This window comes from Haliaeetus albicilla, chromosome 22 (assembly GCF_947461875.1).
Source record: "Haliaeetus albicilla chromosome 22, bHalAlb1.1, whole genome shotgun sequence".
In the NCBI taxonomy this organism is placed as follows: domain Eukaryota; kingdom Metazoa; phylum Chordata; class Aves; order Accipitriformes; family Accipitridae; genus Haliaeetus; species Haliaeetus albicilla.
The window spans coordinates 5,554,721-5,566,300 of record NC_091504.1 but is presented as its reverse complement, the minus strand read 5'-3'; the positions used below and the strand labels follow the sequence as shown (position 1 = coordinate 5,566,300).

General features: G+C 49.0%; 1 long non-coding RNA gene across 1 annotated transcript; it reads left to right on the top strand.

Annotated features, from left to right (window-relative positions):
* The first annotated feature begins 840 nt into the window (after positions 1-840).
* Positions 841-2,366, top strand: LOC138690373 (uncharacterized). The gene is made up of 3 exons (XR_011329235.1): positions 841-944; positions 1,521-1,651; positions 2,216-2,366. It is a non-coding gene; the product is annotated as an uncharacterized lncRNA (long non-coding RNA).
* The last annotated feature ends 9,214 nt before the right edge of the window (positions 2,367-11,580 follow it).

The following is an 11,580-nucleotide window of genomic DNA, read 5'->3' as shown; positions in this document are numbered from 1 at the left end:
GATGAGATGGTGACTACCAACCGATGAATGTAAATTTAGGCGGGCTTTTAGTAACCGTGTAACAGAATAAATACATTGTTTTTCTTTGGTGTGGCCTGACAGCTTTGTGGAGTCGCCCCCCAGCACCCATCCCTGCGCAGACTTCAAATAAACAGATTTCTCGGCTCTGTGCGCAAGAGCGGCTTATGGCACGCCGGGTACCGACCCCCGCTCGTGGGACAACACACGTGCAAGTACAGTACCGACCCAGATACGAAACAGAGGGTGCCAGTTAATCCCCGGCGCCACGTACGCTGCACCTTCTTCCATCGCCTCCTCCCCACGAATCGTTTTCCAGTCTCTTCCACCTCATCCCAGCTCAGCTACCTGCACTCTGGCTCAGGGCTGGCGACCCTCGGGGCAGCAGCAGGAGCTGCTCTGACCCTGGTTGTGGGGTTGCTCCTGGGGCTGAGCGCTCGGGCCCAGGGCTGGTGAGCTGGGCCACGGCAGGGCCCATGGGTGATGAGGTCTCCAGGTCTCCCCCAGGCCCGTCCACACCGGGAGACAACCTGCACCTGCAATTGCAAACCTGGTCCTGGTCCCAGCCTTGGCCTTGGCCTTGGCCTTGGCCTTGGCCCTGGTCCCCCCCTCTCCTGGCTGCCCCACCCCATCTCTCCCCCATTTCTCCTCAGGCCACTGGGCCTCTGCCCCCTCCGGCCCCGCCCCAGGTCGGCAGTGACTGACAGGCCACCACCGGCTCCGCTGATTGGCTCAGCCGTGGCCAATGGCGCAGCTGTTGCCGGGCGGGCAGGGGCTGCCCGGGCCTCTCCTCAGGGAGCTGCCCTGCGCCAGCTGCCCCCTCCCCCGGGGCAGCTGCTCCTCAGCCAGCTGGGACACTGGGCCTGCGGAGAGACGGCCTTCAAGAGGGGCCATTTCACCTGGAGCTGTTCTCTCAGCAGCGCAAGGTGTGTGCACAGGTCTGCCCTCCCTCGGTCTGCTCGTGGGCTCTGGGCCCCCTCAGGGAGGGAGGGAGGGAACGTGAGAGGACGGCACGGGATGGGAGGGGAGGGGAGGGGAGCTGCTCTGCGTTCCCTCTGGATCGGCAAGTCTTTCCCAAAAGGCGGGTCTGTCTGGGCTCCAGCCACAGCCCTGGGCGGGAGGAGCTGCGTGACGGGAGCCGCTGGCCTCGGCCAGGCCGGCACCCGGCAGGAGACAGGGCTCTGGCCCCGGTCGCACCGCCCGTGCTGAGCCCGGCACCCAGGGCCTTCCTCAGGCCTCACCTTCCCCCGGGGCTGAGGAGGAGAGACACCCTGTCCTGGCGTGGCCCAGGGCATCCTCCTGCGGCCAGAAGGAAGGACAGAGCCCCGTCACTCTCCCCACAGGGGCTGACCACTGTCCTTCCCTTCTGTGCCTGGGGCTCCCCAGTGCTGGCAAGGCCCTGCGGGGCTTCAGGGCCGAGCAAATGCTGGGGCACCGAGGGCTCCCGGGGCAGCTTTGGGCATCTCCGAAGCTGAGGCGTGGCTGCCCCTTTGCTTCTGCAGATGCAGTTACCTTCTACCCGCTTTGTGGTCAAAACTGTTTCTTCGTCACGGCACGTGGACTGGAGAGATGCCACCTCCCTGTTAGTCTGGGAGGACTTCAGGGCAACGAGGAGGTCGCAGCATGCACACGGGTAGGAGGGCAGCGGCAAGGAGCCCTGTCAAGGTTTTTCTGCTCTTTCAGATCTGAGCTCAGACGTTGCTGTGCGTCCCAGCACCAAAGTCTGCTTTTTTTCTTCCAAGCCGCACAGCTTTTTGCCAGCAAGAGCGAGTTGGGCTGAGCTGGTCTTTGGGATAACTTGGCTCCTTCCGTCTGTAATCGCATGCGTACGCTTTTCCTTTTTTCCACCAGTGTCTTCCTTTCACTCCCCTTCCCCCCCAGGTTCCATTCTTTTTCAAAGGTAATTGTGATTTGAGTTTCTAGACAGATCATGGAGCAGGTAGACACAGGATGTAAGTACAGGCTGGTCTAGACCTTCAGAGCTGCTTTACCTTTAAAGGCTCGATAGATATGGGCTATGGGCAGAATTTCTGTTTGCTAGTTATTACTCCTTTTGGGGCCCTGTGGCAGTAAGTTTGTCTGCCTGCAGATCTGCTGCAGTTAAAACTACCACTGAAAGAGTTGTGGTGATGGCTGCTGTTCCATGTGTTTTCATTTTGGCTACCCATTTCATAGAGCTAGCATTATTCCTTTGCAGGTAGGTGACAGGGATCTTCTTGCACTGGTCTTTTTTTTCTGGAGCGCATCCTGGTATCCTTTGTCATCCAGAGCTTTCCCCTCTGTTGCCAAGAAGAGTGATGGTCATGATGTGGACCAAATCCTTTGAGTAATGATTTCTTCAAGTCTGATTATGAAGGTGCAAAGCCTCGTTTTGAGAGTCCAAAGCCTTCTTGATAGGGCCCAAAGGCACATTTTCAGGCCCAAAGGCTTCTTTTCAGGCCCAAGCCCTCATTTTTCAGCTTCCCAAGCCTGCTTTTTGGGGACCAAATCCTCCTTTTCATGGACCATAGGCTCATTTTTAGTATTCGGTCTGCAATTTTGAGGGCCTGAAGCCTCCTTTTGAGCATCCGAAGACCCTTTTTAGGGTGCAAAGCCTTAGTTTTTGGTACCAAAGCATCCAGCTGAGGGCCCAAAACCTAATTTCAGGGTTCAAAGCCTCATTTTCATTCCTCAAGCACCATTTTTAGTGCCCAAAGCCCCATTCTTAAGGCCCTGACCCTCCTTCCGAGAGTCCAAACCCCCCTTTCACAGCTCTAAGCCTCAACTGTAGCGCCCAGAGCCTTATATTTGGCAGCAAAGCTTCATTTCTGGGGGCCATAGAGGAGCCAATAGTTCTCCGCATTGTCAGAGTCCAAAGCATGTTTGTAGCATCTCCACCATCCTTTGCAGGAACAAGGCCTGCTTTTGAGGGCTGAAATCCTCATTTGGAGGGTCCAAAGCTGTCTTTCATTACCCATAGCCTTTTTTTAGGAGCCACAGTTTCATTTTTAGGATTTTGTGGTGTTTATGTCACTGCTGATAGGGCAGGCCCAGGCACCTGGCTTGTGCGGGTGCTCGCGATGTCATTTGTGCCCCAATTCCTCTGCCAGAAGGGGCAGAGGCTGAGCAGCCTGAGGAGATAAGAGGTGAGAGATGGGCTGGGGGCAGCCAGGGCAAGGGAGGGAGCAGGGCCAGGCCCAGGGCCAGGGGTGCTGCAGGCATAGGAGCAGCTATCTCATTTTTAGAGCGCAGCATCACTTTTAGGATCCAGCCAGTCATTTTAGGGTCCAAGTCGCATCTTGAGGGTCCAAACCCTAATTTTTATGCTCCAAATCCTTCTTTTAGGGCCCAAAGCCTCATTTTTAGCATCCAAAACTTTGATTCTAGGGTTGAAAGCCTCCTTTTTAGGGTCCATACCCTTGCTTTTTGGGCCCAGGGACTCATTTTGAGGGTTTTAATCACTCTTTTAGGCTAGTATGCCTCATTTTGAGGTTTCAAACCTTCATTTTTAGGACTGAAACCCACTTTTTAGAGTTCACAACTTCATTTATAAGGCCAAGTACACACTTTTAAGTCCCCAAGCCTCCTTTTGACTGTCCAAAGCCTCCTTTTCAGGGACCATAGGCTCATTTTTAGGATCCAGTCTGCAACGAGGAGAGCCCAAGGCCTCATTTTGAGGGTCCAAATACTCAATTGGAGGGCCCAAAGCCTCATTTTGGAGGCCAAGCTCCTCGTTTAGGGTGCAAGGCATCTCTTGTTTAACGTACAACCCCTCATTTGGAGCCTCCAAAGACCCATTTCTAGGGCGCAAAGCCTTCGGTTTTGGTACCGAAGCATCCCTTGAAGGCACAAAACCTAATGCAAGGTTCAAAGCCTCAGTTTCATTTCCAAAGCCCCATTCTTAGGGCCCAAACCCTCCACTGGAGGGTCCAAAGTCTCCTTCTGAGGGCCCAAAGGCCTCTTTTACAGCTGAGGGCCTCCCCTGGAGTGACCCAAGCCCTCTCTTTGGGACTGAAACCCCGTTTCTTGGGGCCCTATCGACACCAATAGGTTCTCCTCCTTTGCAGAGCCCTAAGGGCCACGTGTAGCGTCTCCCCCACCATTTTTAGTGCCCAAAGCCTCATTTGGAGGGCCAAAGTCCTCATTGTTCTGGTCCAAACCTTTTGGCCTTTTATGACCCATGCCCTTTTTTTAGGCCCCACAGTTTCACTTGGGGGGGGGGTTAAGCCCTCAGTTTTAGGGCAGAAAGCCTCTTCTCAGGGTCCAAAGTTACACTTATAGGTTCCAAAGCCTCGCTTTCCCTTCCCAAAGTCTTAGTTTTGGCTCCCAAAGCCTCATTTTGAAGGTCACAGGCTCCATTACAGTTGGCAAAGTCTCCTCTTTAGTTTCCAAAGCTGCCTTCTCAAGCTCCAAAGCCTCTTTTTTAGGATCTCGCCGGTTGTTTTGAGGGTCCAAGCTGCATCCTGAGTTTCCAATCCCTCATTTTTATGCTCCGAACCCCTTTTTTAGGGCCCAAAGCCTCATTGTTAGAGTCCAAAGCTTTGATTCTAGCATTGAAAGCCTCCTTTTTAGGGTCCAAAGCCTCATTTTTAGGTTCGAAGCCCTCATTCATCAGTTCGAGCCCCGTTCTTCTATATAGGCCAGTGATTTCTGAGCAGTGGGCTGTGTTCCTTAGTGCGGTGGCTGTTTGCAAGGTGTCTGCTCCCATGGGCTGGTTGCTGTCCTCCTCTTTGCCATGCGAGGGAAACGGAGCAGATGGGAGCCCTTGCTCTCTTGGTGTTACTGGATCTGTGTTTGTCAAATGCAAATAGATGGTGATGACTGCTTTGTTGAGGAGAAACAAGAATACCTCTTGGATTTACTTAGCTAAACTCTCATCCGTTATTAAAGAAAGAAAATGCTTCCGGAGAGTGGAAGCAATAAAATTGCTCGTTTAACCACCTTAAAACCAAAATGAAGCCAAACGCCCCAAACTGTTCACTTTCATCTGCTTTTCTGAGTTTTTTCTCTAAGTGATTTAATCAAAAAAAAAATCGGGTGCAACATGCAGCAAGGGAGAACTTTCCTTGCTAGTCCAAGAGGTTATTAGCATTTAAGCTAAATGCATGCTTGAGAATGGTTTTGCCGTGTTCTCACATACTCACTTTGAGCAGCTTACGGGCCACCCTTTGTATAGATTTCTGTGCTGAATGGAAAGTTTGAGTCCAAACCTTTTGGTCAGAATGCCTTGAAGTTGGGAGTGTGAGAGCTAGTCAGTATCTTCTCTTCCAACCTGCCCTTAGGTGAAGCTGTATTCTTCCCAGGTAAAGCCATTACACATAAAGTAGATGACTACCTTTGATGTTTGCCTACATGCTGAAATTATTGCACATCTGTGTTGAAGTGAAATGCCTGTTCTGGGGTGGGGGGAAATGGAAAAGTACCATGGCACGTGCTTCTTACGCAAACTGGAATGTAATATAGTAGATAAAACGCTGGCCTGCATTGTAAAAAAGGTAGTAACTTGACCCTAATGGTCTCCAGGTTAAGGCTCTACAAAAGAAGGGTCTCTGTGTTTGTGCTCCTGCAGGTTCTGATGATTCTGACTGAAACTAGCAGATGGTGTTAAGACAGGGAATGAGATCTGTAATCTCCCTGAGAGCTGATTGATCGGCCGTCCTCTTATTTTGGACATTTGGCCAGCAAGTTTGGCAGAACGAATCCAAAGTTTGTATCTCTTGCAGTTTAGTTTTTTTGCCTGTGAAGAGATTTTTTTTTTTTTTTAATTATTATTTTTATCCCTGAAGTGAAATGTTGGCTGCCTCTCTTTCTATTAGTACTACATGGATCTGGCTTGCGTTTTGTTAAGAGCTGCCATTCTCTTGTCAAACTAAATTCTTTACTCTTTCCTCCCATTGTGCCTCAGGAGGCAAGATGTGCCTGCATGTTCTCAGGTTATCCTTCAATGTGTGGGTGTTTTTCCGTGTCTTCTCTGCCCTTCATATTGCACTGAAAAAGTCATTAAGAGCTGAGAATGCATTGCGGTAGAAAAAGTTGAGGCCCTCTTCCTGCGAAGTGCAGCGTACAAGATCACTTCACTCCAGTGGGGTCCTGAGTAGGTTCCCTGAACTGTCTCAAAGCAAGACGAGGATTTTGAATTCTTTTATTTCAATATTACAAATGATTATTAATGCATATTCAAGTATTATACACCATATTTTAAATAGCTTGCGGTAAATGCATGTTCTGGATTTGGGGATTTTTTTGTAATGAATCTTCTTGACAATTGTCATCAACACTATTTTCAGCACAAATCCAAAGCATAACCCCGTACAAACCATGAAGAAATGTAACTACCCCAGCCAAAACTAGGAGAGTAAGGCAGTTTAGATTTCATAGAATTGGCAAGACTGCTTGAGCAGTTCAATGTTATGTTGAGGAACGGTAGTTATAATGTCATCAGAAGAAAGTGAAGACAAAGAAGACGAAGACGGCAAAGATACTCAAAAGCGTTATAGCCTTTGGCAGCAGCAACGTGTCATTTACAGTTTATATGCACAGTTTTCCTTCAATGTATTGTTCCTTTCAAAGATTTACAGGTGACGTTTTGCTATTTTTGTATCAGAATTTAGGGATTTTTAACGCAAAGCTCTCCACTGAAATGTAAAAAGAATGGCCGATGTGTCCTGGAAAGAAGTGCAATTACATAGACTGGCTAGTTTTACTCTTGTAGTTTACAGTTCTACATAAAACACAGGTGTGTGTTTTTTCACTTGGGCTGTGCAGTGGTAAGAAAACCCCACAGACAGATTAAAAACCCTCCCCTGGAACTTCCTCTGAAATTAGAGGTGGGTGAGACGTATCATATTTTCTGCTTCTTCCACTATCCTACTTTCTCTTAAACTTGTTTGTATCACTATCATAAATTCCTTGCTTACGCTAGAGCCAAGACAATGTGAGGTTTTGGGGGTTTTTTCTTTTTTTTTTTCAGGCCAGTCACCTCCTGTCAGGCAGAGATAGCCATGTGGATGTGCTCGGTCACAGAGGCAGAAGGAGTAACAGGTGGGTGCGTGGTTAGTGATGGTTCTCCCTTTTCAACAGTACTGTCAGGCACATCAGGGAATGATGTGTTGGAGGGGTTTCAGATTGGTGGTAATTACAGAATAGTTATGTGATTATTACTGCAGTAGTGTGAGGGTATGAGAAGGACAAAGATTTGGGGAGGAGAGGGTAATTTTAATCAGCTGTAAGAATTTTTACAAGGCAGCTTTTGTGGGTCAGCGATGACAATGATGGAGGTGGTGGCTGAGATTCTGTAATGGATATTGTTTTGTTCTGGAATTGAATCCCAAATCACCCTCTGAGAGTCTTAGTCAGACTACTGAATCTGGGAGCATACAGTTTGTTTTCTTAAAACGGCAGGTAGTTGCAGGGAGAGCCTGTTTGGAAGTTTTAGCGGTTTGGGGACAGAGGCCGGTTGGGGGCTGGGGCCCTCGGGGGAGGGGGCTGTTTGTGCCCCGTGCCCGTGGGCTGGCGCTCACAGCTGGGAACGGGCTTTCCAAAATCCTGTTGGAATGGAAGGAGCCAGACGTGGGACCTGTGGCCGAGCTGGGGGACAGGGAGCAGCCCTGGACCAGCCGGCCTCAGGACCTGCAGCAAACTTGCCTTCAGACCGGCTCTCCCAGCAGGACACTGCCCAGGAGTCACTTTGATTGTTGCTGTTCTCCTTCAGGAAGCATGGCACGCACCAAGCACACCCGGAGCTGCGCCCGTGCCAGGAGAAGACTTGGAGTGGAGTGCAGCCGGGGCTGATGGCGACAGTTCCCACCAGCTCAGGAAGATGCAGGTAAGATGCCACAGAGGGGAGAGCAAGTGGCTGTCACTTCTCTTGCAGGAGCAGGATTTAACAGCAGAAGGGAGGCAGGCTGAAAGGGCTTTGGAGGTCCAAAAGTGCCTCGGGCAGCTGGAGCAGTCATGTGACAGCAGAGGAAGAAGAGAAGGAGATGCAGGTGACGCGTCTGGGACGATGTTTCCGAGGTACCATCTGCCACACAAACACAGAGAAAGACAGAGGCGTTGGGAGGTCATGGAACGGGTGGGAAAGGTGCCTGGGCGAGAGGAGAGCACGGGGAGATGGGAGGCAGTGCTGGAGATGGAGGGGAAAAATCCAGGGTGTTGGAAGTGAGGATGCTTCTGCTGTGCAGAGGCCTTCTGTAAAAGCTGCGAGTTCATCTCCTGGCTTTGGTTTTCCCAGGCTGTGCTTTGCTGAGCCTCAAATGGGGCTGCTGTTCTCGTCCAGATTTTTGCTCTGAAACCATTCAAGTGCTGAGGGCTGGGATTTTTCAAGAGCATCATGTTTCTCTTTGGGCTTCCTGGGGAGGGATTGCAGTCATGCAAGACCTGTTGGGGAGCTCAGTCTTCTGTTGGGATGCTCCCTGTGGGACAGGAGGGCAACTGCTTTGAGCTGCCTCTATTTCGGGAAGGATTACCTACATTTGCCTTCCATCTGAAATATTGCTTAGTGCAACTTGTTGTGGTTTTTTTTTTAAGAAAAGTTGGGAAGTGTGCGTGAACAGCTGAGTGCTAGTATACAGTGAATTACCTTCCCTGCTGAGAGTAAATGGGGTTAGGATTAAAAATACCCATTTTATGTTACAAAAATTGGTGCTGATGGACTCCTGGCTGACAAAATCTCTTCCCAGCTTGCTTAAACATTAAACAGCCCTCAAAGTGGCGTTCAGACGATCTCGTGTGATTTCTTGCAATTAATCATGGTTGTCTAAAGCGTACTGCTAAAGTGTTTTGGTTGTTAAAAAGTAGGATGAGAAGTTCATAGAGACATCTTCTGTGTCAGGTTTCAATGAGTTCAAGCTATTGTTGTGTCTGGTTGAGAGTTTCTGATGTTATTTTTCCCTCGTTCAGAGGGAGGTGAACAGGCCCATCTCGCCCTCCAGGAGCAAGGATGCCATGTCCGGGTTCAAGCCCATGCCACCCTCAAAGCTTGCGTCCTCGAGTTGAGCGTGGAGGGGCATCACCCCGCGAAGGTTTGGTGTGTTGTAGCAGTCGGTGCTGTGAAGTCTGGTGGGTGGCAGTGGGGTGGAAGCAGCTGTTGGGGGCTCCATCATTTGCATAGCCCAGCCCCTCCCCCCCGCCCCCGCATGCTTCGGAATGTTGGGGTCCCTGTGGCAGTTTTTGAATGGTCCCTCCCAGTTGGGTCAACGGACCCAGCGCAGCCAGAAGATCCCTTTGGAGCTCCTCTCTCTGGCATAAATCCCTCGGCATTTGGGCTTGAGAAGAGGTAAAGTTGGAATCTGCAGATCTCCTTAGATGACCTTCAGGAGCTGTGGGCTGTGGGTGGGGACTGGCTCTGTGTCTCTGGTCCAGTGACTGGTGTCATTGCTCATAGGAAGAGCTTTACCAGGCGAATCTGCCATTTCCCTTCTTCTGGGGGTTACGGGAGCTGTTTTGGAGGTGAGGGCGATGTAAATTCCCGGTCTTGAGCCAACCTGGATGGGGCAGAGGTGGACTGTGATTTGTCTGACCTCAACTGTGTATCTGTAATGCAGTTGTAATTGTCTCTGCCTGCACAACTGGCATGAGGTCCTGCTTTATTTTAAAGGAGATATAGTGAATAAAATCAGTGAATCTAATGGGCGGTCTTTCTGACCAAATATATACGTATTTATTTAGGATAAGATAAACGGTCCCTTGAACTCACTGGTTATACAGACTTAACTCTCTGTTGCCTCAAAATGGGACCAAGTTTGGCTCGGCCATGGGCGTCTACATTAGACTAAACATCCAGGTTTAGTCAGATGAATCACACCCCAGTCTCCTGTGTTCGTCATCAGGTCTCTGGCAACTCTGCTGTTAGCCCTTATTGAAGCCAAGTACAGTCCCTGTCTCATTGATTGATTGATTTTAACAGAAAGGAAAGTCAGTCTTAGACATTTGGTTGCAGAAGAAAGTTTGTGTTTGAAGATCGTGCTTGGATCTTCGAGTAGGTCTAATTAGATGCCTTTTCCTCTTTGCTTCATCCCTGATAAGCTTAGGCACTCTCTGTTTGTCCTGTTTCTGAGGACCACTGCCCAAGGCGCCTAGCGTTGCACAGGGAGATGCTGCATCTCATTTTGCACTGTGAGTTTTGTTAGTCATCAGGAATGAAGTACTTCTAGGAGACAAGCTAACTAAATTGCACTCAAGTGAAAAAAGTGCTCTATAACTCCCGAGAAATAATACTGGATTGTAATCAAAATAGAAGTATTTTGAGCAAAAGGTGCTTAAAAAGTTAGGTAAAAACGATGAGCACGGTGCAATTTGTTTAGTTTGGATTTTTATATATTTTCGATTTAAAGTTTGAATGTAAACAAATCTGGTTGAATTGATGTGGAAAAGATGTTCAAATTGCCAAGTATTTCTTTCAAACAAGAATAAGCAAAGTAGCAGCTAGAGAGAGTGTTTTGGCTTTAAAGTGTGTTGTATTTGTGAACCCAAATCTCCAAGCTGCTGGGCTGCTGGGCAGGGTGAGACCTGTGCCAGCCAATTCATCTTTTAGCTCCAAGTGCCTTTTGATAGAGATGCAGGTCTCCTGGGGATTGTGGGGACGTGCTCCTGCATCTGGAAAAGATGGCTGAGTTCCTGGTGTAAGAAGGGCACTGGGGTTTAGAGGTCAGAGTTGAGGCAGGTATGGAAGATGGCAATAGCTGTGATCTTTAGTGCAAAAAATTTATTTTTGTATATTCAAGCAGGTTTTTTTCTCTCCTCTGCTAATCCAGTGTGGAATATGAGCCGATAAAGAGAAACCGACGCTGGACACGCTGGACACACTTAAGTATTTGTTTTAAAATAGGTGTGAGGTCAAGCTAGAACATGCTTTGCAATTGGTGTACTTACTGCAGCAAATTTTCTGCTCTTCCTGGCCGTCTTCTGTGGTTTTCAGCCTGCTTCACCTCCACAGAAAGAGATACCGTGTGTATGAAAGAGGCCGTTATGCGTCTTCCCTTAGGAGATGTTTTTTTGTGCTCTGCTCTTGAATTACGATCTGAATTATTTATGCCAACGTTTCAAATAGCTTTTGGATTCCCTGGTTAAAGTATTCTGAACCTACCCCAGTTACAACGCACAACTCCCACCAGCCATCAGTTTTTATTTCATGTCATTTTTCATGAAGTAACACACATTGCAGCCAGAATCGTGTGTTGCTGTTCCATGGTTCTTTTTACAGTAGTTTTCCAGCTGTATTCCTCGTCCCCATGATAAAGAGTGTTGCCAGTATTTCTTTTTATCTTAGAATACACATGGTAAGGATGGTTGCTGGATGTCTCATCCTTTTTAAGGCTGTGAAGGCATGCTCTGACAAGGCCTTTTCCCAGACCCAGGTATTCAGGGATGCAAGGTGTGCCTATCCCCATCAGCTCTGTGAAGGATTTAAGAGAGCTTGTGCGCCTGAAGGCTGAATGATGCTTCTGTGTCAGAAGCTGAATTTCCGCCAGCAAAAGCAGCTTCCCCGACTCTTTAAGCTGTGTGTCCTTTTAATGCTGCAAAATGTAAATAAGGATCCTTGCGTACATCTTTCTCAATTAAATGTGCAGTGGATGCCTTCTC